Raw genomic sequence first — 27,648 nt, forward strand, 5'->3', positions numbered from 1 at the left:
GTACTTGGTTTCTACTCATTTGTGTTTACTACGCCAATTGCTTTCCTCCTTCCGGCGTTCTCCGATTCTTCCTGTCCTCCCCCCCTTTTGTCCTCATTTCTCCTCCTCCCCTTTTGTCCTCCTTGCTCCTCCTCCTTTTTTTTCTCTCTTTCTCCTTCAACGAGGCTTGTTCCCCGCCTACTTCTAATCTCTATTTCTCCTTTCGGCGTTCTCCGCCTACTTCTATCCTGTCTCTCTGAGACTCGGGACTTGACTACTCTGTCCCCAAAAGCTTCCTTTACGAAGCTTTCTGTCCTTAGAATGTACTAAGAGTTTTCCCGCCAAATAAGGAGTGGCTCCATCGGAGTGAGTATATTCTGCTTGACCAGTAGGACGGCTTACAAATCACTAATTCGTTATCAGTTCAAATGACTGTTAAGTTCTGGTTCGAATTGATGGCCCAACCCTTCCTCAGTTCTGATTGGATATCAATTCCACGCCCAGTCGGTCCAGAATAACAGACCAGCCTCGGGGCCATCTGTCAAAGCGGTGAGATTTACAATAGCGCTGAGGGTCCTTTGTTCTTAGAACAAAGCTTCTAACATCTATATGTGAGTGATAACACATAACGAGGGATTATTGTACAAACAAAATCGCCGTAACAGTGCAGGGTCGACATACTCATTGCGCTAATCCATTCCTTTGTTCCTAACTTACGTAATCGCGGGCAGGCAAACGTGACAATCCCCCCACGGTTGAGAATAAAATCGGGATTTTATTCAACAAATTACTTGAAATGCAAATGCGCGTTACTACGCGTAATAAAATAACAAAATTATAGCGACACTACACGCTGACTGCAGACACGAATATACACACAACATACGGTTATCTACAAAGCGATCTATGACATTTCAGCGCTAATACTCATGAAATCAGCGCCAACGTTCTATGTTCCTTTCACGTATCTGATCTGCATCTGGTACTGCTGAACAGCAACCATCGCATCAAGCGTCCATTCGACAATTTCGCCTGCCCGAGATAGGCGAGAGGTTGGTGTTCAGTTTCCAATATGAACTTGCGTCCGTACAAATACCGCTCAAACCGTGATATTCCGAAAATGATTCCGAGGCATTCTCTCTCCGATACAGAGTAGTTCTTCTCGGCAGCAGACAGTTTCCGTCTGCCGTACGCAACAGGAAAAAGCGTACCCTCGTGCTCTTGCAGTAGTACTGCTCCAAGTCCCGTGTCACATGCGTCAGTACGAAAGACGAATTCTTTGGATAGGTCTGGTAGACAGACAACCGCGTCGGCTGTAAACCTATCCTTTAGCGTTTGGAAAGCGTGCTCACACTAATCAGTCCAAATAACTTTACTCGGGGCCCGTGTCTTGGTTAGGTCATACAACGGCCCCGCAATCGAACTGAAATTGGCCACATACCTCCGGTAATACCCGGCCAATCCCATGAATGACCTCACCTCAGTTTTTGTGGTGGGCTGTGCGGCGTTTCTCAGCTGCTCCACCTTCGACTTCTCTGGGGACAGCGTGCCTTGGCTCAGGGTATGTCCCAAATAGTCCAATGTCCGGAACCCAAGGTGACATTTGGAAAGGCGAGCTCTCAATCCCGCCTGACGTAGCCGCTCCAAAACGTCAGCTAACAGAGTGATGTTTTCACCCCATGTCTCTGTGGCTAACAAGAGGTCATCCATGAAGGTGTGGACACCCCTATCGCGCAAGGATTCCAAAAGTTTCCGCATCATCCTAGTAAAGACGCTGGGCTGGACGCGTTCTGTACCCCGACAGGCATGACCAACTATTGGTAGGTCCCGTCGGGAGTAGCAAAAGCGACCTTTGCCCTATCCTCCTTCCTTACCAGAATTTGCCAACAGCCCTTGGACAAATCCAACTTCGATAAATATTTCGCTTTCGATACAGAAGCGAAAATATGTTCTGGGTCTGGTAGCGTTTCGACTTGAAATTTCGTCACCTGATTCAGCTTCCGGTAGTGGACACCAAACCGATGTGTACCATCCTTCTTCTGCACTAGGACTACCGGAAAGCTGTACGGAGAGTCGGCGGGTTCGATTACTCTTAGAGCAATCATCTGCTCGATCTCCTCCCTTACGACTTGTCGTTTTGCGTGGGGCAAGGGGTAGGGTTTCTGTTCGACTGGCCGGTCGTCAACCAGCTTTAACCCGAACTCGACAAGCGACGTTCTCCCGGGTATTTCCGTAAGCACATCTGAATACCCGGCCAGAAACGTCTCAATCTCTTCCCGCTGTACCGCAGTCAACATCGGGTCGCACTCCACGTCATCGGGTGTAACAGCCCTCGTTAACGGACAGCTCGGAACAGTGTTGGCACTTCCGTATCGCCTTCGGCGTCCTCGGTGACTATCGTGGCGATAACAAAATCGCTGACGGTCTCTCTTTCCCGGTATCTCTTAAGGAGATTGGCATGGTACAATTTCTCCTTCGTTGGTAGCCGTATCCGATAGGTTTGACCTCCGACCTTCTCAGTAACAACGTATGGACCCCTCCAAGAAACTTGCAGCTTGTTGTGTTCTTGGGGCAGCAGCAACAACACCTTCTCCCCTACTTCAAACTGGAGTGGTTTTGCGCGCTTGTTGTCATTTTTCGCCTGATGCGCTTTCGCTCGCTTGTGGTTCTCCTGTGCGAGGGAACAAACTTCCTCCAGTTTGTTGCGCAAGTCCGCGACGTACTGCTAGGTAGTGCGTACCTCCCCCACAGCCTGATCGTCCGTCCACAGTTGTCTCAGTGCGGCGACTGGGCCACGTACGGTCCTCCCGTAAAAGAGTTCAAAGGGAGAAAACCTTAAACTCGCTTGGGGTACTTCCCGATATGCGAAAAGCATTGCAGGAATGTATCTATCACGATCTTTAGGGTGGCCTTCGCACAGCTTCTTGAGCGTGTTCTTCAATGTCCCGATAAATCGTTCGACAAGCCCGTTACATTGAGGGTGATATGGGGTAGTCGTAAGATGTTTAGTCGACATCAGTCGGTTTACCTCTGCCATCACGCGACTCATGAATTGTGTCCCTTGGTCGGTCAGGATCTCGTCGGGCACTCCGACTCTTGACCAAATCCCAAACAGCGTACCGCGACGGTTTCCGAATCAATATTTCGCAGCGCGACGGCCTCCAGATAGCGTGTAGCGTAATCTACGACCGTTAAAATATACCGATTTCCGTGCAACGACGCGGGTTTTATCGGTCCGATCAAGTCCATCTTGACGCGTCTAAGCGGTTCATCGATAATGGCTGTACTCCTCAAAGGGACGGGTCGATGATCCGCTTTCGGTGCCATTCTCTGATACTTGTCACAGGAGAGACAGAACCGCTTGACGTCTCCCTGGACCCCTGGCCAGTAGAATTCTTTGACAAGACGGTCACGCGTCTTGGCAATTCCCATGTGTCCACCCATGAGACTCCCGTGCGTGAGTTTCAACACTTCACCTCGCTTTTCCTTTGGAACGACGACTTATTAAAGTGTTCGTTACCATTCCTGGCGTGGAGATACAAGATCCCCTTCTTGTATGCGAACTTCACCACGCCATTCAGAGTTTCTTTCTCAGTTCCTGCTGAAGCGTGTTTTTGCAACTGCGCCAGAGTTGCGTCTTCCTGTTGCAGCTTCCTCAACTCGGCCGAAGAACGTTACTCACCGGTGTCGATGTAACTTTCATCGGTTTCGCTTTCGTCTGTCGACTCTTGGACCTGGTTTCCACATCACTCACCGGCATCGGTGTGCAGGTTTCGGGGTTCGGTTGTGGCAACATATAACGACATCCCAGTATGACGCCATTTCATAGACCATCCAAGAACGCAGCTTCAATTTTCCCCTTCACGTACGGTGAATCGAGGTCAATGACAGCCACTGGCAATGAGTCACGCGCGCTGTTCGCATACTGAACTTCGATTACCTCCCCTATGTAATCCTTGGGCTTCACGTATTTCTTCTCGGCAGGGGCTGGAACGCTAAGTTCGAATTTCAAAACAAAAATTTGTCAGAGTCATATTACTGTCTGCAGTGCGGAAGTTTATAGTGATGTCTAGCACTGGGGCATAGTGCCGCAGACATATTGCATGATGTCCCACCCAGTCATATCCTGACACCAGTTCAACCAGTCATACCACTAACCTCGTAACACTGAGCTTCAAGCGAGGCAGCTGTTAGTACCAATTTTATAAGTATTTGGTATGACTCGGCCGGGGATCGAACCCACGACCTCCCACATCCGAGGCTGATGCTCTGACCACTAGGTCACCTGAGAAAGCTGGCGGTAAGGGAAGCCCTTCAAAGATATCGTTTAATGAATATATATGACTGTAAAATGATGGTGGAATGGTGGACGTCATTGTGTTCAATACATATAAGACCAGATAGTGTTGATTGCAGATTCGTAAATAACTAGATGGGCAAAAAGCTTAAAATTTTCGTTTATTGTGCCATTTGTAGTAAAGGTCGCAATGTTGGATGGAAAGTTTACGAGAATAGAGAATCGCATCTGAGGGTTTTTTTTTTAATGTTAAAGGCTGCATCGGAGATTACATCCAACTTATCTGGGTCTGTATTAACAGTGCGGTTGCTAAATGCAATGAAGATAGTTTTCGTTGTATAGTTGGAGGAGCCGAGCAAACGGGGTGAGGTCCACGTGCTAAGGTCCGAAAATCTTTTCTGACATTGATTTTTCTTCAAACGAGAATATGCCAAAGAATAGGCTGCATCCATATTAGCTTCTGAGGAAAGAAAACGCTACCTCAAACATATTCGAGGCGTTAGATTTTACTGAAGCTCGTTAGGCACTGCGACGGAGAGACGGCCTCTAAAATGACTGTCAGTCTTGTTTACTGGAGGGAGCGTGGAGTAAGTCAACGACAGTGACTGGAGTCAACCTCTTATTCTGCACAAATACAAATTTAGTTCAGGTGGCGGTACAAGTGCGTACCAGTCAATGTAAAATCATACTATGGCATCGCCCTAATCGCTGAACATTACCTCTTTGATCTTCTGCAATTTCGAAGTTGTTGCTAGCTGTCTGGCTCACTGTACATGTTGAAGCCGAATTGCTTTAAGGGTTTGGCCAACGGCAGAAGTTCAACGTTGGAGAGAGCCTTTACCGGTACCCCGGCAGGTACACACACCGTCAATTTTTTATATCTGAAACCACTGCTGCGGTTGATGGCGGCTTCACCGAATTCATTGAAGGCGAGGCCACTTCCTGTGATCACTGCTGCCTTGCCAGCGGCTAAACAAGCTGGAATTGCAATGGCTAGCAGGAGCAGAAAAGCCACCTTGTTTGTTCATGGCTTTCAGGGTCACAATCAAAAGTTCAAGATCTACAATGCGTTTTGACTTAAAGCCGCTTCGAGGTGGTTGCAATAGGGTGGTTGTTATCATGATGAGAGCGCTCCCTCTAGACAGAGGAACTTGTCGTTATCTTGTGTGGCTTGTGCGCATGCTGCGAATGTACATATGATTACTTGTGTCGTTTAAATTACGGTTTCCACTGGATCTTTAATCACAATTGATCTGCCCCTCACGTTGTCAATCAGCATTGTCATGATTTGGAGGATGGTGGCCATGAAGAAAAACTGCAACAGAAAGCTTGACTGGATTGAGGTATACATTGTTAAGGTGTTAAAGTAGGTAGAGGCTAGCAAAGTCCATTGTGCTTATCTAGCCACCCGAGTTCAGGCTTTGTTCGCGACTCATGAAGCTCAGAATTGGCACTATGTTACGATTTTATTGGAGAATAATAACTTTACCTCACCCTACCACCTACGGCCACGAATCCTCATAAATAGTTAGCTATTAGGATATGAAATAGGTTTATCCATTTTGATGTCAAAAGGTCAAAGATCAAGGTTAGTATGTCCACAATAGGAATCCCCAGACAAACTTAGCATTATTTGTACATCACAGACACGTACCAAACGTTTTGTTTCGCTTGTAATTTATGTAGGGAGATGACAAATGGTTAAATATCACTTTCATTTTAGTTTACACGTGACAAAATGGATTATGCACACATATTTCAGTTCTCAACCCCACGTTTCGCCACAGGGTGTGGATGTATTTCATACTGGGTAAGAAAGAAGCTAATCAAATATTGTCTAAGGTCAAGGTCATGTTGACTTAAAACAAAATAGGTGTTTCACAGTCAGTTTTGTTTTTTAGAAAACTCTTTAACCAAACGTATAGACGTCGGGGCCTAAAGGTCAGAAATTATATAAAAGGTAAGCCTATATGGAACTAATGAGCTGTGGCACAGTAACTTTAGTCCAAGACTGCATACCTGGATTAAAAAGTCAAGGTCAGTGAGAATTGTTGGTCCGTGTCTTTCTGAGTCAAACATGCCCTGTTAATTTATAGATACATAACTATTCATTGCAGGGCAGACCTGTAAAATGTACACGATACTTTTGCTGAAGATTAGAATACCAAACCACACGTACAGTATCATTTGACCATTAATATCCCTAGGAGAATTAAGAGTAATGAAAACAATAGTAAGGTCAAATATTATTATCAATATAAAAAGCTGGAAACTGTATTATGTCTCATGCAGATGATCAAGCCATTTGGACTATAATTTGCAAAGTTCGGACTCTTGATTGACTTTGGAATCTTATACTTGCTGAGAATTATTGAACGCAGTCAGAAAACTAACATTCATGTTTTGCTTTTATGTTGCTTACGACACTATCAGTTAGATAGTTTGGAATTTAGCAAGATCTTTATATTAGGCTGCCAACCATTTAATTACAGCCAATGTAGGATGATGATGTTAGTGCTAGATTGTTGTTCGCATTCTAACAACGATATATTGATACTTTACCCTCAATTCAAAATACGAGTGATCTTTCGATAAAAAAATTAGATAATAAATTTAGTTTTATAGAAGCTAGATATAATGACAAAGAAAGTATTGTCGTTCATTTCTTATTTGCAATAAGATCTTCGTCAAGATCAGTTCACATCCTAATCCAGTACTAAAATATAAAAGACAAGTACATGTTCAGAAATCTCTATACAACAATTGCGTTATTGCGCAGTGCGATTCAACTGATTGATGTTTCAAGTATCGTGCAATTGACATTTAAATACCAAGATGAAATAGTCTCTATTATAAAACAATCAACAGTCAAAACAGACACCAGTCTATGAAAACATCCAAACATCTGGTTGAGGGCACATAAACAGAAAAGATGATGAAATAGAGAGAAAGCCAGGTATAAATATGTCAAAATGAAGATATATTTTGTAACTGCAATGTACTCAATGAAACTGATGAGGAAATTAACAACAAAATATCATCCGGATGTAGTACAGTTCTAGTTTTGAAATAAGGAGACATCTATCTTTTGCAAGAAACTGCTGGTCAATATTAACTTGAAAAGATTTTTCACAGTATCCATCTTGTCGATTTGAATATAACCTCAAAACGTTCGAATTATTTAGCCTAGACGATCACCCAAATACCTTCTTTTTGTGGCATGTTTTGCCTTTCTCCAGACTGTCTCTTTAATTTTATCTTAGTTGGAACACTTGACCTGCAAATTAATTAACGAGCCAGCGTAGATAATGGTATTTCACAAGAAAGCTAGATTGTTGTACATGAAAACTTAGGTCATTATTAAGTTTTGAAGCATGCCCAATTTTGTAAATTTATGTAATTTTAGGAATATAACGGAGGATATTATAATACATATTTACTGTGGTTCTGGTCATTTATATGTATCCATATTGAACTAGTTGGATTCTAGCCTGCGTACCCACGTCGTATTCGACAATCTTCTTGATGTCAATACATATTGTACCAACGAAACACACCCAAAACTTTGTTGAAATAGAGCAATTATCTAAATACATACGGCCATATATGCACCGTTTTATCTCTTACTTGTTAAGACTTGACCTAGCCATGTTATTCAATTCACATTTGAGTCTTTGCCAAATTTTCGTGCGACATTTGAATAGACATGGGTACATGCTTTGTTTTCAAATGACGTAATATACAGATGTTTAATACATACGTGTCTGCCTATTTCTACTTATACTAGATTGTACTGTCTGTTACATTAGTTGTGCAGAATACAGTAGATTATTAGGGAAGCTATCACAAAGAAAGATAATTCGAACATTTACTTGCAGTGTACATGTGCTAGTTCACGCATCTTCTTTCATCATATTCATCTGAGTGAATTTGGCGTGGAAATTAGAACGGACATTGCTTGTGGTACGTATTTGATAAATGCTTTTGTGTTCTAACTGCACCAAATATTAGTGAATATTAACGCCACCATTGTAATGTTGTTGTTGTTGTTGTTGTTGTTGTGGGGTTTAACGCCATTTTTCAGCACACGATAGGCTATACATTGCGGCCAGTATTCATAGTGGAGGAAGAACCCGGGAAAATCCCGGAAAGAACCACCGACCCACGAGAAGCTACTGGCAAGCTTTCTAACATACCCACATTGGCTGAATCCGAGACTCGAACCGCCGCAGACAGAGGTGAGATGGCAGTGATCCGTAACGAAGAGCGCTTTAGACCACTCGGCCACTCGGGGCCCCACCATTGTAATGAGTCAGTGGTCTATTATAAAGAAGCGTTTAACACATTCATATAATCACTATACTAGTCATGTATACGTCTTTATATTATTTAAGAATTTTCCAGTTCATCAGAAAGACCAATAACCTGATTATGTGGCACATATGGTTATGATATTCACTAGGCCTGGATCAAATAGGTCCTATAGGACATTTTTTTAATGTATCATATTTGCATATGTAGATGTAGTCTGTTCTTTTAGATAAGGAATACTGCCAAATCGTTTCATGTTAATATTTTTAAACTTCCTAAGCCCTATATATGCGCTGTTTTAAACATCCTCGTTTATTTCTACTATTTTGAATTCTGCATTCGATGTTATCTATATATGCATACAGTACTGGAGTTCGCTTGTCAAGTGATGCGTTACTAAAGATAAAATGCAATGTATCAGAGATTTTGGCTGTATTGTGTATTTTTGGAATATTTATTGCAAATCCAACGAGAACGAAAACGGAAAAAATCAAGCATGTGGCGTTATGTTGTGAATGGATAAAAGGCTGTAATATGCTTCCCAATACCCAACCGATAAACGTACATGTTACATATGGGTCTGTCAATTTAAATCTGGGGCACTTTTCATTTTCAGAAAGCATCCACAAAAAACATTTCATTGATTATTTCTACTATGTTCCAGAAAAAGGCAATGCAGAAAAAGGTTTAGTAAATTATCCAAGAACATATATATATATATATATATATATATATATATATATATATATATATATATATATATATATATATATATATATATATATATATATATACATATATATATATACATATATATATATATATATATATATATATATATATATATATATATATATATATATATATATATATATATATATATATATATATATATATATATATATATATATATATATATATATATACATTAGCGGTGGGTACCACATAAAGGATTGTGCCACGATATTTCTGAACATGCTTCTATAGGAACCATGGTATACTGATATCATATTAGTGACCAGCAATTTAAATTTCAAATACCGGGAACAAGATCTTGCTCCGATTTATAGCAAGTAGTACCATATTATATCCTTTACATTATCTGAAGAAAAAAAAATCTTAAGATAAAGAAAGTAAAATATCTATACTCGATAGCTCACGCCCTGTAACATACACCGTGATTACATCAGAAAACATTTTGACGAAAATAGTGTTGACTCTGAAACCTATTCTCTACTTGATAAACTATTTATAGAATAGACAGGGAAAATTTGTTGTTCATATATTATATCTTTAATGTTCGAAATCAATTTCTAACAAATATAACTATTTTTTAAGAAATAATTTTTGAAAAGATTTTGTCGTAAGATATGACTGATCAATAAATTCGTAAAATGACTACTAGGGAATTTGTATAAATTCCTTCCTTGGTCGTCATGCGAGTATGTCTGTTACACATGAGTGTATATAACACCGACTGAGTAGCATCATGTTTTGTTGATGTTTGCTTAGTCGTGAGGGAATATGTTCTCGTTTGAGCAGGCAAGGCGATGTGTGCCGTTTACCAGCGGACCTGGGTTCGAATCTTTGTAGACTACGAATTAAAAATTTTCTAACCTGCATGAGAGTATTATTTGTGTTAAAATATTAATTCTGCCTACTATTAGCAAGCATTCTTCTATAGAATCCAACAAATAGCACTTTCCGTTTTGTCTGGTGTATATAATTATGTCTGTGTCTCTCTGTCTCTGTCTGTATGCCTCTCTCTCTCTCTCTCTCTCCCTCTCTCTCTCACTCTCTCTCTCTCTCTCTCTCTCTCTCTCTCTCTCTCTCTCTCTCTATATATATATATATATATATATATATATATATATATAGACACATACTTATACATATCGTGTGTAGCAGACGTAATCAAATGACGCCCAAGCAACTAAATCTCATCTATCTAGACATCTGACTGTTACTCTATAATAAATCAACTCCACACCTCTAGTATTGTTGGAAAATGGGATAAATTTGCCTCTTCCTTAATACGAGGTATCATGGTCTGGCCGTCCAGTGTAGTGCAACACATTTATAACAAGCCTTTTTATGACCTCAACATATACCTTCTTCTTGTATAAGTCATGCGTTGTTTCACTAGTAAAAGAACACATATTAATGTCACGGAGCTTGGAGTTTACGTGAGTTTGGGGAAAAAGTTGCAATAAGTAGAAATATTACTAAAGCATTTTGTTTCGTAATGAAGTTATGTTAAATATAGGATTGCCGAGTCTTATATGATTTCTACTGGGAATAAACATTCATACTGGTATATACAACACAGCTTTAAAAGTATACTACACAGTCTATAACAACGTTGGTATTATCATGGTAGAACGACCCTTTTGTTGCTGAGGGTCTTTATAGATAGCTGTATTACCTAGAGGTATTAGGGAAAACGCTTAACGGCGCACGTACAGGTGGGCTTCCAATGTATGTACACATCTTTTGCACAGTGGCTTGACATGTTTAGAATGTTTGATTGCATGCACCTGTACTTGCAAGTGTAATAGGAGCACACATTTAAACTGCACACTAACTGGGACTTCCCTGATATCTTCTGCACACACAAGAAAGGGAAAAGGTCAATTCATCCATCGATCGAATCAGAGTTAATTAGGATAAATAGGATCCGGTAAAGAAATTGAATTGTGACTCTTAAAATCCCATTCAAATTGCCACTAAAGAGTGTAAAGTGCATACTAGTAATGAAATAAATGAAAATATTTACCTACATTTCAAACAGATTGACCCCTCTCCCTCACAAAATTCCATACACAGCATTTAATTTATTAATTTATAGTTTCTAACATGATTATCGCCAGGGGGTCACTAACACTCATTTCTCTTTATTACCACGGCAGTCTTGTTTTCATGAGCTAGTTTATTTTTCCAGACACTAATGAGGTACTTTTTCGACCTTTGTAAGCCCTGAATAATCGTGTACATTCAGTAACTTTGGGAGTTGCATCATTTTCAACCAATTTAGATAAAACTGTCCTCTTTTTATCTTCAATTGTGTTTTGAGACATATTAAATTAAACATTGCAAAATTCTATGAGGACGACACGTATGTATATTTCATGCATGTTTAGTTCAAGGCACCTCAAACATTAACGGATGATCGGCTTTTCCAAGAACCGCAAATGAAAATAAGTACGATGGTTGTTTGCATGATATCTGCAAGCTTTGAAACGCAAGTAAGACTACAGTGATTGGGGCTCCTGGTGACAATCAAGTAATACATTCAAACTTTAAATTAAAACAATGACCAAGTTTTTTAAATAACTTTTATACCATTCGTTCTTTGTTTCTATTTTTAAACTTGCAATGGAGGGTAGGGGGAGTAAAAGAATACTCTATAATAATCAATAATACTTTATATAAGCAAGTCTGATTGTTAGCGTGAATGTAAAAGAAACAAGAGAGAAGAGCACCCAGAAAATCGGGCCTTTATGGACAGACGGCAATAGAACTTAAGTTAAAGACATCTGGTAAGATCTTAAGTTAAAGAGAACTGGTAAGATCAGAGTAGACAAATGTGGGGACTATGTAGATTTCTAATCTCAATATTTAGTAGAACGAAACCAAACGGAAAAAGGAAGCGAGTGAGTCATTTAGACCATAATGTTTCATACATAATTGCTCTACTGATTTCAAATCGGGTATCTGGGCTTATATGCAAATACAAGATATAATAATCGAAACAAGTGATATAGAAAACATACATTTATTACGTTCGTAAATGTATAGGATAATGTTTTTCAGTGTAGAACAACGATGGGGAAATATCTCAGAATTTCATCACGTGTCTGATGTGTTTCGTCACATTGACTTGCACTGTGACCATAGTGCACATAAACTTGCAATATATCCCCGGATTCACATCACTACTTCATTATTCAGTTACAATAATCAATATCAGGAATAATTGCCACAGTTTCACGTAAAACGTGGAGTTGAACTAGTTTCCCGCAAACTTGACGTTTTGCACTGATCGACCGAAGAAAGTGTAAAGTTTATGCAGTCCGGTTTCGACTCAAGATGACAGTGATTGTCATTGTTATTTCGTTATAAAAGCCATCTTCTCATTATTGTTTATAAAAGTAAAAACGATTCTTATTCAAAATTAAAATGAATAATATGGTATTAGTTTTAGTCTATTTCGTTTAATCTTAGGGACCTGAGGAAAGTGAATTATTTGACCTGTTTATCTTTGTGTCATTACGCAAGATATTTTCAGTACACAATGACAATCTTTTTGGTATGAAACCATTACCGTTTTATTTAGAAAGTAAATTAAGAGCTTATCTGTTACTCTCTGTCTCTGTCTGTCTCTCTGTCTGTCTGTCTGTCTCTCTCTGCAAGTTAACTGTTACTTTTGTAATAGTTAATTTTCCATACCCTCAGCTATAAATCTACTACTTGATATTTTGAGACAGATATATTCCATCAAAAATGAGTCTCTCTCCTCTCATTCTCTCTATATAAATATATACACGTAAGTTAACATTTGCCTTTTTATATCATGTATTATTCATATCCATTTATAAAAAAGGTATTAATAGTTTGTACCAAATATATGTGAACAAACACCCAATAAAATAATAATGATAGATGATTGTGATCAGTTACTTTGAAAATGGCACATAGTTGAAGAAACAAAAATAATCAGATTACCTTCACATTAAGTTAGCAGTTACGTTCGATATTGTCTCTAATTATTAGTTTAATTTTAAAGTAAATCGCGAGCTCTTTTGACAAATTAAGTTATGATGCATTGACATTTTTAACTCCAGTTTAGTTTATGGCACTTTGAAAGCAGCTGTTTGCAATTCCATGTTTGTTTATGCACAAATAAAATCATTGTTTTCTTCTTCCTTGCTCTTTTTGGTTTTCATTTTCAGTTAATACGACTTCGTGATAACTAAGAATCACATTCACACTCATACTGTTTTAAATTGCTATGTGCTCATGCCATCTTTGCTGGCGACATAAATTTTGGAGTAGGTTTTAAGTCAAAACAGTCACATACAGAGTTGGAATTTACGGGAAAAATACAATTTTAAGTATCTGAAAACATGTTGGTCCTAAATTTTGTTTAATTAATTGTAATCTTTTAAACGGTTTTAAAGATTGTGAAGTTTCCATAAGAAATGACAAGCAGTGATTTTACAAGTTTGAATAGTTTTGGAAAGATAAGAAATCATTTGCATTTGATCCGATATACTTGATTCCAGTATTTAACAGTGCCTTTATTCTATTTAAGTCCATTAAGTTTACCCATATCAAATGTGTAGTAGTTTTTCAATTCAGAATCTAAATGTCTCAACTCTTCTTTGCGTATTAGATCTGGAAATCATTTCGCTAGTGCCTTAAAATACCCTTACCCCTGCGCTTTCCTTGGAGATATTGCTTTCAAAATCTTAAATTATTGTGTAGTTGGTCGTAAACAGTACATTATCAATTTGTGTTAACTCATTACCTACTATGTCTACCTCATAATCGGAAGGAAATAACTTGAAGTACGATTTCAATGGTTCCCATTTTCATTTGGGGATCTCATGCATGACCAGAAATCACATGTGAGAAGGTTTCAGTAACTTGTGGTTCATTACTCCACAAAAGTTGTGTATTGTTTTTTTCGCTTGTTTTGTTTCTGTTCAACATTATACTTTGACGATTTGTTGAAATTTCGGTCGCCGTATTCAGACGAGCAGTACCCATGGCTAGTATATTTTTACAGGTATATTGTCCGACTTCAAAGCATTTACTATTCCATCAAGCATATCCAATCATGTGGCAGATGTTAAAATTTAAAATTTTAGAAACATGTCCCCTGACAGTTCCAAATGTCTCGTCATATAGCAGAACTAAATACAACACTGCTATTTGGTGGTTAAATATAGTGCGTCGTCTGCCAGAAGTGCAAACATTCAAGTCTTCATTGTATTAATAACAATTTGTTTTAAATTTTAGCCACGGATACACGCAGAACTGGTTTTGCCTTTGTACCTCACATTTTAATTACTGAGCAATCTTTGAATACGGAAACATACAGTTAAATAACTTAGAAACGAACGTGGTCACTTATTTTAAAACTCTGCTATTTCCTGCTGAAATGCAATCATTTTATGTCTGCATTTGTTTCTTGATTGGATAAAAGTATCTTTCTTGGTAGCAATCACATGAGAATTGTTATTTCTGGTATCAGTTCTTGACTGAACATTCTCTATATTTACATCAGTATTTTCGTGACTATTTATGCTCAGAATGACTTTGGATGCTATTTTCACATCTCTGTCGTAGAACGAATAATAAATATAACGATTATTGTTTTGTAGCTTTTAAGCACCAACTCTTAATATCTGGACACTTTTCTAACTGAGACTTGAGGGAAGAATACTTGACATTATATTTCTTTGTGCCTTGAGACTTTATTGCAATTATTGTTATGAACACAATATACCCAAAACGTGTTTCACACTTTGAAAATCAGAAATACGGAGACATTTTATGCAGAACTGACCATTCTGAGACGAAGCTAAAAAGCCGGAGAATTCGGCTTTCATCTGGAGATTCGGTAGGCCTGTAACAGATAGACTGCTTGATCAGGTAGTGGTGCTCTTGGCTGAAGCTGTAGACTGCAAAGTTCTTTTAACTTATAAGGATTCCTGAGTCCGGGTTTTCATCGCGGCTCGTAAAATTCAGAATTTATTTTAAGTATTAGCCACATTGTTCTTGGCAAAGTATACATGGAATTCGTATGCCTGCTGCTGATGGCAGTTGAAGCACATTTCACCTCTTTAATGCCGTGCTTATCAAATACCAGAGTGTTGGACTCTTGGTTTGTTAGCCGTGTCGAGTCATAGAAGCCAACACATTTTAGCCGGGGTGATAGAAATGCTGATTGGCATTTATTTGCGTGGAATACTTACTGTCTACAACTATATTCTGGGAGTATGTGGTCATAGCCTGCAAGGTTATGGTATGTGTGCCTTCCCTTCCCCTCGCATGACGTTTATCATTTGGGTCTTCACAACTAGTGACGATGGTATCTCCGGCATCATAAGGATTAGTTTTGACTGTGACCTTGCCTTTATCCGCGGCTGTAGCTTGCAAAATGCCGCCAGCGTCTGTGTTTTTACTGGTTAGCGCCATCAATTGCTTGGCACCAACATTTGTCTTGTGCATTTCCCCGCGGACAACAACTATTGTTTTCACTAAATAATATTTAAATACAGAATTATACGCCAGTTTTTTATATATTATTGTCTACCCTTTTATGATTATCAAACAAAGCAGCTTAAACAAATATCAATTAGTGGCAAACATGCTATTGAATACATCTGAAGAGGTGATGTGTGTGTGTTGTTTGCGGGGGGATGGGGCGATATAATTTAGTCTGAGGCAATCACATCTAGCAATAGTGTTACTATATTTTTTATGTCTGAGAAACGTGCAGAACGTAACATATTAAAGCATCCGACCACAACTAATTTTGTTCCAATTTAATTTTTGAACAATAATTCGACCTAATCGAACGATCTACCATTAATAATCTTTATAAATAGCTAACGAATAGGATATGAAAGAAATCTATCGTTTGGGGTATTAGAGTTATGGTCATTGTGACAGAAAGAAGTACTTTATGTCTGGCAGGAGCATATTTATATAGAGGGTTGTCTGATGGTCCAAGATAAAAGTCGTTTTAGGCTTAAAAGTAAAAGTGGTTTATGAACAAAGAATTCACTTTTCAACGTCGTGCCACCACTAAATTTTGTGTATGTCGTACACATTGGGAAAGAAATAGTCATACTGATTTCGTAATCAAACGGTCAATGGTAAGTTGACGTAATGATTTTGTTTTTCTTCACATTCACTTTCATGAGCCAAGGTAACTGAGAATTGCGTTGAAGTTTGGATCCAACTATCAGGAGTTACGTTCTGAGTGATTCAATAAGAAAAAATGTTTCCTGCACACAAACTTTCTTTTAAGACCACATACATTGACCAGCTGCCCAGGTCACTGAGAATCGATGTTCAAAAATGACCAGCGCTTCCTATGCCTTATTACTTCTCACAAACAAAACTATTAAAATAGTGGCGGTTGTATAATATGCTTTTGCACCATCCATTTGTTAAAGTTTAAAATACCTAAACACGTGCATATTGTCCACTAGATCATGAATAACCCTGGATATAAATTAGAGCAATAAAAACAGTAATTAAAAAAATAAAAGAAACACAACTGTTATCAGTTTCATAAAAATATCACTTCGAGTTATATTCTGTTTTGTAATTATTGAATTGTACTGGGATTGTTCCATCCTTGCTCTGTGTGTGTGTATGTATGTGTGTGTGTGTGTGTGTGCGTGTGTGTGTGTGTGTGTGTGTGCGAAGGAGTGGGGGGCTTTTAACAATGTATGGTATGCTGGAATGTTCTTGTTAAACAAGAGGAGAGTCTTTACTCATCGTAGTCAGTGTATACGCTGTGTCCTAACATTGATTGAAAATGAGAATGCTTTCATACACTTTACTAGATTTTAACACCTTTTTCGGATTTCGATGGCATGCAGATAATAATAGATGTAAGCGACTATCAAAGCGACACTCAAAGAATCAAATCGTATTGGAATGAAATATTTATAACCTCTGTAGATAGAAATAGCTAATGTCAAATGAAATTATTACTCCAGTTTCCGTCATTCCTATATATCAATAGTTCACTAGTGTCCTTGTTTGATCCTACCCAGTGTGCCTATCTCAGCTTTATGATGAACGATCCCCACACAGACTGCGCCAACGAAACAAATCCAATACCGATGCATAAATACCACTAATATATATCTACACATGTATGTACATGCAAGTATCAGCTAATCGCTTGCCTACTTTGATGTGGTCATGCAAATTATGTCATTTCATGATTGCACAGTTGCCAAGATAGTATGATATTGGATGGGACATAGGTATATTGACGGTGAAATCCATGCATTATATACAGGTGTAACTATCTTTACCTACGCTATAATTTAGTGTATATCAGAGCAGTACTATTACTGTAGAAGACATATTAGGTAAGCAGTTGCATATACAACTAATATGACATTTTTAGCTGTGGTATAAATATGTAAGTTGATGACCTTTCTTTCTTGAGATCGGATGTTTGAAATTTGGCGTGGGATTTCTAAAGCGGTTTGCTTAAGGTACGTCGTATATAACCACTGTGTTCTCATTTTTACTGCAATAAACATTTGCGAATAATAATGCCACAGCATGAAATTGCAATATCTTTGTGGTGTATGTAAAGTGGTATTAAATGTACTTTCCACATCACCATATTAATAACAAACCCGTCTCTATACTAAATTACAGTTTTGTCGTTCATCCAGCAAGGTAAACTTAGTCTATGGCACAAACGCATACGCCATTTCCCAATCAAATGCATCTCATCTGACAATTTTTATACTTGAGGAAAGAGCGTGCAATCTGTAAGAGAACACACACACACACACACACATATATATGTAACGTCTGTTCTGAACAACAAATAATTTCATCCTTTTTCTGAGAATATGTCGACACTGCATATGCTCAATACAGGTGCATTTTTAATCTTCTCCGTACGTTCTTTCTATTACTTTTCCACATTAAGCTACTTATTACGGATATATCTCATATATTGTTCAAGGATGACCTCTGAAATATATTTGTTCTAGATGCGCAAACACAAATAAAATTTTGTCATTAAGGTAAAATGTCAATAATGATCAAATAAAATGCCAAGTAGCAGAAGTTTGTGATATTTACTGCAAAGGAAACAGTAAGCATTAAAAATAACACTCCATTAGGTATTTCGCTTCTATTCCAGTTCTCGATAGCTAAAACAGACCAAGCCGATTAAAATTCTAAATAGCTAAAACAGATCAAGCCAATTATTGTTATTATTGTTATTATTATTATCAGAGAGTGTAGTATTTTCATTTCGGGGCCTGAATTAAATTATCTAGACTAGTTTCGAAACACATTAATCATAATGTTCATTTTTAATTGTTTTTTCCCTTAATATTATTGATACAATAAATATATAACATGCCATACCTTGCAAATTCAACAGACTTAACGCACCCTAATTTTCTTAGAATAATGTTTGCTTGTTTTGATGCACTATATAAGGAGGATAATTTTCTTTATATATTTATTAAATGAGTTGATATATTAATAAAAGCACGTTTATGTGCATAGACACAGAAAGTGAATCTTCTTTCGAAAATAAATAAGCAAAAAAAGTAATCAAAAATATCGAACCATATTGATGTTTGTATACGCGTTTGACAACAAGGATATATATATATGTGTTTAGCTAAATGTGTAGGATAATAAATATATGCTAGTCCATATTGTTCATGTAAATATTTTGCTATAATGTTCAACTACGTGGATCGAAATTCGAAATTTTAATTCTGGTTAATATCTGTACAGTGATCAGATAACGCAAAGTAACGTTAATTGGTAAAACTATAATCACTCCACGGTTAGGATTTTGCATTGACTGTTAACTTCGAAATTGTTCAGACAGACCAGAAATTCCTTATATTGCTACCAAACCAATACATCTGCATTTGTATATGTATATAAGGCTATCGCCAGCCTAGATAATCCGGACCTTTCAGTATAGTGTTTTGTGTTTCCGACTATGAGACAAATGAACCTGGCTCGATTCCCAACCGCGAGAGATAGATTTTGCCTCGTCTCTTGTTATACAACAATACCAACATTGCACAACAATACCTTAAGCAACAGTGACCACTGCTTCTGCTACTAAGTATCAGTACATTTAGTATATTATATGCTATTACAACTTCAAAGGCAAATATTTGTTATTAACGATTTTTTTCTTGTCATGACTGGTGTTTGAAATTGTGATAATATTCATGCTTGGATAGTTGCCGGTGTAACGTAGATTTTGTATATTTCATAATGTCGGTATTATATGTGCCAACTAAAGATAGCGGCAAATAGTGGGAACAAGTTGGTCCTATTATCTCCGGAAACAGTTTTGCGTACAATAATCATGAACTTGCCTTTCCTGTATGTTGCTTACAAAGGTTGCTATGTACGTTCGGTTGAGTATCTACTAGCATAATGACGTATTCTTGGCAATTCCTTTTAACTACGCCGCTGAACTTCACTGCGTGTCTCTGAAAGTACTATCAAAATAATAAAAAGATATGTTGATTTAGAGCGCATGACAGTTTATTCGATAGCTCAATGGCATGAAAAATGCAGATATGTAAAGCGAGGTATTCAGGCTAGATGAGAAAAGTGTAGGGTCCGAAGGCCCTAATCTGTAAACAAATTAGATATCGTATATATTTGGAAGCACTTGAGTTCACAAGAACCACGAATACAGTACCGGTGAGCGAAACAACACCTTTTCTTAGAATGGCGTATACTAAATATATACATCAAGCACAATGTCATGATCAAAAGGCCAAAGATTTAAATTTTTGCCAAATTCTATTTTGCATTTATTTCCTGTCGTAAGAAGAAAACATCTGTAAGTATTTTGTGGCCGAAATGCATCATACGGAAGTTAAAATACTTCACATGTAAAACTACAGAATATATTTTTACATTATATTATTTACAGATTTGATTAGTGTGCCATATACAAAACTGTCCTTTATTGTTCCTAAAGATTCTTCTGGTATTGTGACTGAGTATGGTCAGTGGCCGATTTTTATATATATTTTGAATAATTTGTCACTACCTTTCATTTATATATCATCTGAAATTATACATTAAGCAACCTCGCGGCATGATAGATTTTCTCAAAGTTCAAAAGCTGATAATCAATCCATATGTTACTTATGTTGAGATAGAACACAACTGAATGCACTTGGGTAATGCAGAATATCGATTGATAATTGGTCATAATATCCAGATAAGAAGAGAACGGGCAACGCAGTTATCGTTTTTGTTCATGTTATGCAATTAAATTGGAGAAATATGAAACAAATTGCTATAACTTTTCTTCTACCATCATTCAGTTTTATATGCATTGCACAGTTGACAATAAAAAACACACCATAACAAGGACAACTGAACATATTCAGACATATAAGTGTATGCTCTTGGTCGTTCTCGCAAGGAAAGGTTCATTATTATGAATATGTTTAAGAATATTATGCTCGTACACACATTTTGAAGATAGTATTAGAGTGTTCCTTGCTGGTTACTTGTGATCGTTCTTACATCTATCTATCTATCTATCTATCTATCTATCTATCTATCTATCTATCTATCTATCTATCTATCCATTCATCTATCTATCTATATATCTATATATCTATCTATTTGTCTATCTATCTATCTATCTATCAATCTATCTATCTATCTAATTTTACAACACAGCATATTGAATAATAACATTACACCCTCATATCATTTGCTTGTTTTCTACAGACACATTTAATATAGCCATTCTCTTCCATTAATTAGTATCGTATTTAATGCATTTTGCCGACATAAATTATCGGCTTTCATCAACAGTACTTAAACAACATTACTTAAACGGTTTTAACATATTTTTAAGTGATACATATCCTTCAATGTTTAATATCAATAATAATAATAATAATAATAATAATTATTGTTATTATTATTATTATTATTATTATTATTATTATTATTATTATTATTATTATAATGATAAGAAGGGGGAGAAGAAAAGGCAGTTTGTTCAAATTATATTCAATATTACTGTACTGATTACAATGATGTTTTATGACGTCTAATGGACATTGAGATTCAATTATTTTCATCTAATACATCTGCAATTAAATTTCATATATAGTAACGGTCATACATATCATGTATGCGCATTTAATCATCTCAGATTAAATCTAAACTGTTGCTTAAAATTTAATAATAATTTTGATATACCAAAGACTATTCAATCCTAATTATTGAATGATCTGCACCTTAATGGTGATCAAGAAACTTTCAGACGAACATTATCGATCGCTATGACAATTTACTATGGCTGCTAGTTACTAAACTGTCCAGAGAAGAGCATGTTGAGTCTAATCGTCACAGTGTAGGGTAGTGCGAATATATTAATCAATAGTGTGACAACGTAAAATGCGACATTCAATTTAAATCGTATTTCACATTGATTTTTGCAATATATCTTTCTCGGGGCAAGTAAATATTTACCTGGAAGAATAATATGTACATATGAGGATCCAAAATAAAGGGAATAACTACTCTTTAAAAGAATGTAAAATCGAATGCAAAAAAAATGCCCATTACTGAAATAATCGGTTCTTAACTCATGACCAGTGTGAAGTTTACTATAGAAACTTAATCTACAGCAGTCGTTTCATAATCCAATTTATCTAGGTGAAAAACATTAGCCTCATACTCAGATGAATGCAAAAGGAAACAAAATTCGAATGTAGAGCTCTTATATTTTGTAAAGGTGGGAGAAAACAGGAAAAAATTTCTCAACGAGTAGCTGTCGAGTAAAGCAAAAATAGCTAAATCGCACAGACATTCTGACATAGACACACACAAACACACACAGACACATACACACACACACAACTATATATATATATATATATATATATATATATATATATATATATATATATATATACCCATCAATGCGTCATATATGACAGATTTTGAATGGCTAACTTTATTTATTTAGTCTACTCCAACATATACCAGCAGTTTATAACTGACTTATCTGTTGTTATGTTTTGAAACAACATGCATGTACTATTTACCCTGTTGTCAGCTTCGTAATTTATAAAGTATTCATCCAAAGTGTTATTTATATTTTTTATTGATGAATTTATGTTCATTAAACTTTGCTGCACTGTATGAGAATAGTCGTGAGACAAAGAAGTACAAAACATTCCATGCGGATAGATACACTTGCTAAGACTAAAAATATTGATTTTTATGACAATAGTTTTGGCATGTGCGGGCTTTTCAAGTGTTGGTTTGTTCCATCGAATACTCGTAATCAGTATAATCAGTATAGAAAGAAGGCAACCTACATGAACTATCTCTATATCTCTCCTTACAATAATGATAATAGAATGATAATGTAGGCCATAGTTTGACATTTGCAAGTACTATGAGTCATTTACTTTTGCAGGGATTTTCAGAAGAACTTGTTTGTGACCTTTTATGGTAAGTGATTCAATTGTATGTACATACAACTAGGTAAACAGATATAAACTTTACAAGCAATATGTCAACAGTAACTAGTTATTCAGCAAATGTTCGCTTAATACAACTGGACGTAAACTAAGAAGCTACCTGGTTTCAATTTAATTTTCCATCTGTCTTCTTGACATATATTATAAGTCCAGATGTATTTCTGTGTGCATTAATGGTTCACATTTTTCATGCGCAGAACATAACTTATCATCATCAGAACATATGGTATCATGCTATATATGTTACTCTTTGATCTTGCAAGCCTTGACATACAAAGAGCTTTTAATACTTATGGACCAATTGATACAAATACGTATGTCAATTTATCATATTTTGTATTCGCTCTGTCTGCACGGAATCTAATTGTGTCATAATATAAATGTGGCATAGTTTGCAGTTTGTCAAGACCTAATACATTATCACCAACTCAATTAAGGTACATTTAACAAATATTCTAGTATATATATCGTGTGCATTATTTTAGAAAGGTATGGTAGTGAACAGCCTATACAGTGGTTTTAGTTTCCTTTTATTGCTTTCATAATAAGGGAATCCAAGTGTTGGCATACAGTGTATGAAAGAGAACTAAACACCTGGCTGCACAATTTTATAAGACTCATATCTTATCTGCTTATATCATCATCCTCATTTAATTTATAAGTCTGATGGAAAGTGTATGTGTCATTATATGATCATCTTAACCTGTCTCATGGGGGAAAAATACGATAAGATTGGTCACTGTATATTTTCATATGCTGTCAATTTCAACCGTTGCTTACTCACGACGTGAAATTGTATGTTGCTACAATTTTATAATTATTTGAGGTAATATCTTGTGATAGTATACTCTCATGGGGCTAAGATAAACGCACATAGTGATGGAATTTATTGATCTGATTACTGCAGGTGTTACCCAGATTCATCCATAATCTATCAACTTATTCCGTATTTAAAAACTTTGTGAGATATAGAACATGCGTTTTCGTTAAAACTGAATTGTTACTATTGCATTTCATATCACATTCTCATCTGACATTATGTAATCTTGTTCTCCTAGTTTCGCAAATAATTATTCGTTCTAACTGCAATATATACTTTAGTGTGAAGCAAATAAAAGTGATATAATTGTTCTGTTATAAAGGTTTGCTAAAAGCAAGGATATGGTCAATGGTGTGAAATATGCCCAATCTCTATGAAGATTACAATTTGGTCACGCAGCGACAGGTTTAATTCCCACCTTACTAAACAATTAACATTTGTTTTCCTTGTAATAAAACTACAACTTCTAATAATAATAAAAGATACAAACAAAACAAGTAATTTCATGTGGCTTCATGCCCGTATTAAACAAATTAAAAGCGAGCAGAAATTGAAGGTAAACTGTAGAAGAGACATGAAAACGCTTTCATTATAAAGAAGAAAATTGCGGGATTGGAAAGAATATACATTGCCCAAGTGTTAAGTGTGCGTAAATCATACATGATACAAATCTTAGGCATAATGGGGATAAATGCAATACTGTTTATATATGTATATGATGTGCCAGTAGAACGCGATAGCTAGATAATGAGATGAAGGGAACATGCTGAATGAATTAGGAAATGTATAATCTAACATATCTAACACTGACGCCCTTCATTGTATGAACGTTTTACATATGCAACTTTACGGTATGGATTGAACAATTTAAAGTATCCTTGCTTGGGGTTCACTTCTTACACTCTAATACAAACGTAGCATATGTGGCAAAACTAGTCATTTTAATGTCTTAGCAGACAGGTATACAAATCAAAAATAAAGTATAGGTCTCACAACTGAGTTCTTAGTCTGGTACAGAATTGTATTGATCCATCTAATCGTGTACATATAACGCGCTTACTGATGTCTCAGTGATTGATATCCTTGGTCATATATGTTTAAGGATGTTTAACAATAATTAGGAGTGTTATCGAATGCCGCCGTTAACCTACAAGATCCAAAGGCACATTATATCTCATGTTATTGGCGAAAGTATGTTCGAAATATCGGGGGTTAGATCCATCTACGGAGCTTGAAATACGCATGTTGCACACGGTGTTAGTTGTTTACAATTTGAGGACATTACAAAGTGAAATAAAAATGCGTAAAGGATGTTGTAGCTTTAATAAACGTTTGATAGGACAACTTCAAGTCTGAATGTACAAAGTGTTCTAGAAATGTTATAAACCAATCGAAAAGTGATCAATATCTGATTCAAACAAAGGTCATGCTGAATGTATTCGTAGAGAAAAATAAACCTTATTACCGATTCGATCATTAAGTCCTGTATAAATATCAACACGAATAAGAAAAGAACTTGCAACGAGCTTCTAGTCCTTTCTTATTTCCTGTCTTTCTGTAAGGACATCTGATTGTGTTTATTACTACACCACCTTTGTAATATTGGCCTTTTAAATTGTCACATGCAAAATCAAAATGATATCGACCAGTTTTGTATGTGGTCGTCCTTAAGAAAAATACAGTGCTGTACAAGTAATCATGACCGGTTATACGATTGAGACCCTGGCCAGATTAAGGTTGAAGTTGGTGTTGAAATATATCACCTCGTTGATAAGTAGCTGAAGTCCATCAACCTATCCACCCATCATCCATCCATCCATCCAGCTTTCTATGTATGTATGTATGTATGTATGTATGTATGTATGTATGTATGTATGTATGTATGCATGCATGCATGCATGCATGTACGTACGTACGTACGTATCTATGTATATATGTATGTATGTATGTATGCATGCATGCATGTATGTATGTACGTATGCATGCATGCATCCATCCATCCATCCATCCATCCATCCATAGATCAATCTGTCTACTTATCTATATATTGCCTGTCTGTGAAAGTGTACTCAAGATTAATGTTTAAGGGTTTGTCAGTAGGCTGAAAATAACACTAGTTTATAGCCAACTTAAAGCAAAAATCGTGTGAAGAACGATACTTTTATTCTTATTATGGTTACCAATCAATATAACGAAAGTTTCCCTATCGAGAAAGATTAATTGGTCCGTATCAGCAAAGTATGGCAAATGTAGTTAACAGTCACTTGAAATTTGATATGGTTATTCATTGTTTTATTTACATAGGTGACGGTTGTGATCCACTTGGGCTGCTGTAAAGAAGAGATATAATGCGTAATATATGTCACATGACAATTTTACATATTTTACCAGATCATTATGTTTATTACACCAGATTACTGAGAAGATATCTCGCACTCATACTCACAAACTCAACATCGAGTTCAACAGTTTTCCTGAGGGCAGTATTGATGTTTTTATTCAAGATAACCGCCATTTCTCAGATAACAAGGAAATACTGTAGTTGGTTAGGATACGGGCTGACTTCTACAATCGAATCCTTTTCAATATAATGGTTACGAATAATTCGTGTGACTTTCCATAAGAACAAGCCCGGTATTTGAAATATATATATATATATATATATATATATATATATATATATATATATATATATATATATATATATATATATATATATATATATATATATATATATATATATATATATTTAGATAGATAGATAGATATAGATATAGATATATATACCAACTTTTAGATTAGAACTTCCTTTCCGTGCAAACTCCTCAAATGGAAAGATTTATTCAGAACCATTGATATATATATATATATCAAATTCCCATGCTCCTAGACAACAGCAACCACTACCGTATAGTAGCAGCAAAATCATAAACAAGGCAAGCTGCAACAAGAACTATTGCTATTTCAAATGCAATAGTCAAAGCAACCTAAATAACAACTATTCTGTTTTTGATTCAACACTACATTAGTTACTACTACTACTGCCAGCATTACCAACATTACTACTACTATCAATACTGCTGCTAAACTCAACAAGGTATTAAAATCTGTTCTTTGTTGAATAATATATATTTAATTTTCAATTGTCATGATACTTGAAAGGCATAATCTTATATAGATTTTGAATCTTTATAACAGTGACAAACAGCACCACACATATACAAATGCAGTTCAGAAATCTAAGAGACAATTTATTTGTATTTGCTGATTTTGACTAACATATGCTAAAACGTATTACTCGAGCATTTAGTGAATTATATATGCCTGCGTTAAACATACAAGCAGTAAAGCGAGTATTAGGATATCTTAACCGCTGTACGTCTTGTAGTCTACATCACACTGCATACAAAAAAGAATAACTGACTCCTGCTGGGGCTCCAATACCATATCTAATCCATAATATAATGTAGTTTGTGCAGAGCTCATTCTACCAGTTGCAAGAGGATGCCTTAGCGGCATCTGTATTCTACGATTTGTCTGGTGGCTGCATTCGCGCAAAAATAAAATATGCTGAGTCTCGGAATGAATCAAAATGGTAATGAAAGTTGTCATGAGAAAGTCAACTAAATGACCGCTGATAACGACTAAACTATCCAAATAATTTATATCTGATTAAATCACATTATCTGCTAAGGCGTCGTATGAGCGTCTAGACTGAAGGTAAATTTCAGTTAGTAAGCAACTGATTTTCTTCTTCGTTATTTGTAAGTTACGTAGCTAAACTAACCATATAAGGCGATCTTTAGTGGTTTGGTATCACGCTGATGACTTGTTTTGAATTATTAGATGCACCTGCAATTTATTGGGGACAGGTCAACACAAGAAAATCAATTGCCCTGGTGAACAAACACGTTCCCACTATTGCTGTTTCTAAAGCTGGAAAGTTTCACAAT

The 27,648-nt window shown here is 36.4% G+C and overlaps 1 protein-coding gene across 6 annotated transcripts in view; it reads left to right on the forward strand.

Annotated features, from left to right (window-relative positions):
* The first annotated feature begins 7,982 nt into the window (after window positions 1–7,982).
* Window positions 7,983–27,648, forward strand: part of LOC149774268 (uncharacterized) — a 60,139-nt gene continuing 40,473 nt past the window's right edge. Inside the window, exons 1-3 of one of the 6 annotated variants that reach the window (XM_089945531.1) lie at window positions 7,984–8,239; window positions 22,812–22,846; window positions 26,000–26,047. The gene's annotated coding sequence lies outside the window, so the exon portion shown is untranslated. Of the gene's footprint in view, window positions 8,240–17,693; window positions 17,713–17,799; window positions 17,842–22,811; window positions 22,847–25,999; window positions 26,048–27,648 lie in introns of those variants that run through there. The other 5 variants (XM_089945533.1, XM_089945532.1, XM_089945536.1 and 2 more) reach the window with 5 other exon arrangements.

Source organism: Sinohyriopsis cumingii, unplaced genomic scaffold (genome assembly GCF_028554795.1).
Source record: "Sinohyriopsis cumingii isolate HCF-2022 unplaced genomic scaffold, ASM2855479v2 utg000360l, whole genome shotgun sequence".
NCBI lineage: Eukaryota > Metazoa > Mollusca > Bivalvia > Unionida > Unionidae > Sinohyriopsis > Sinohyriopsis cumingii.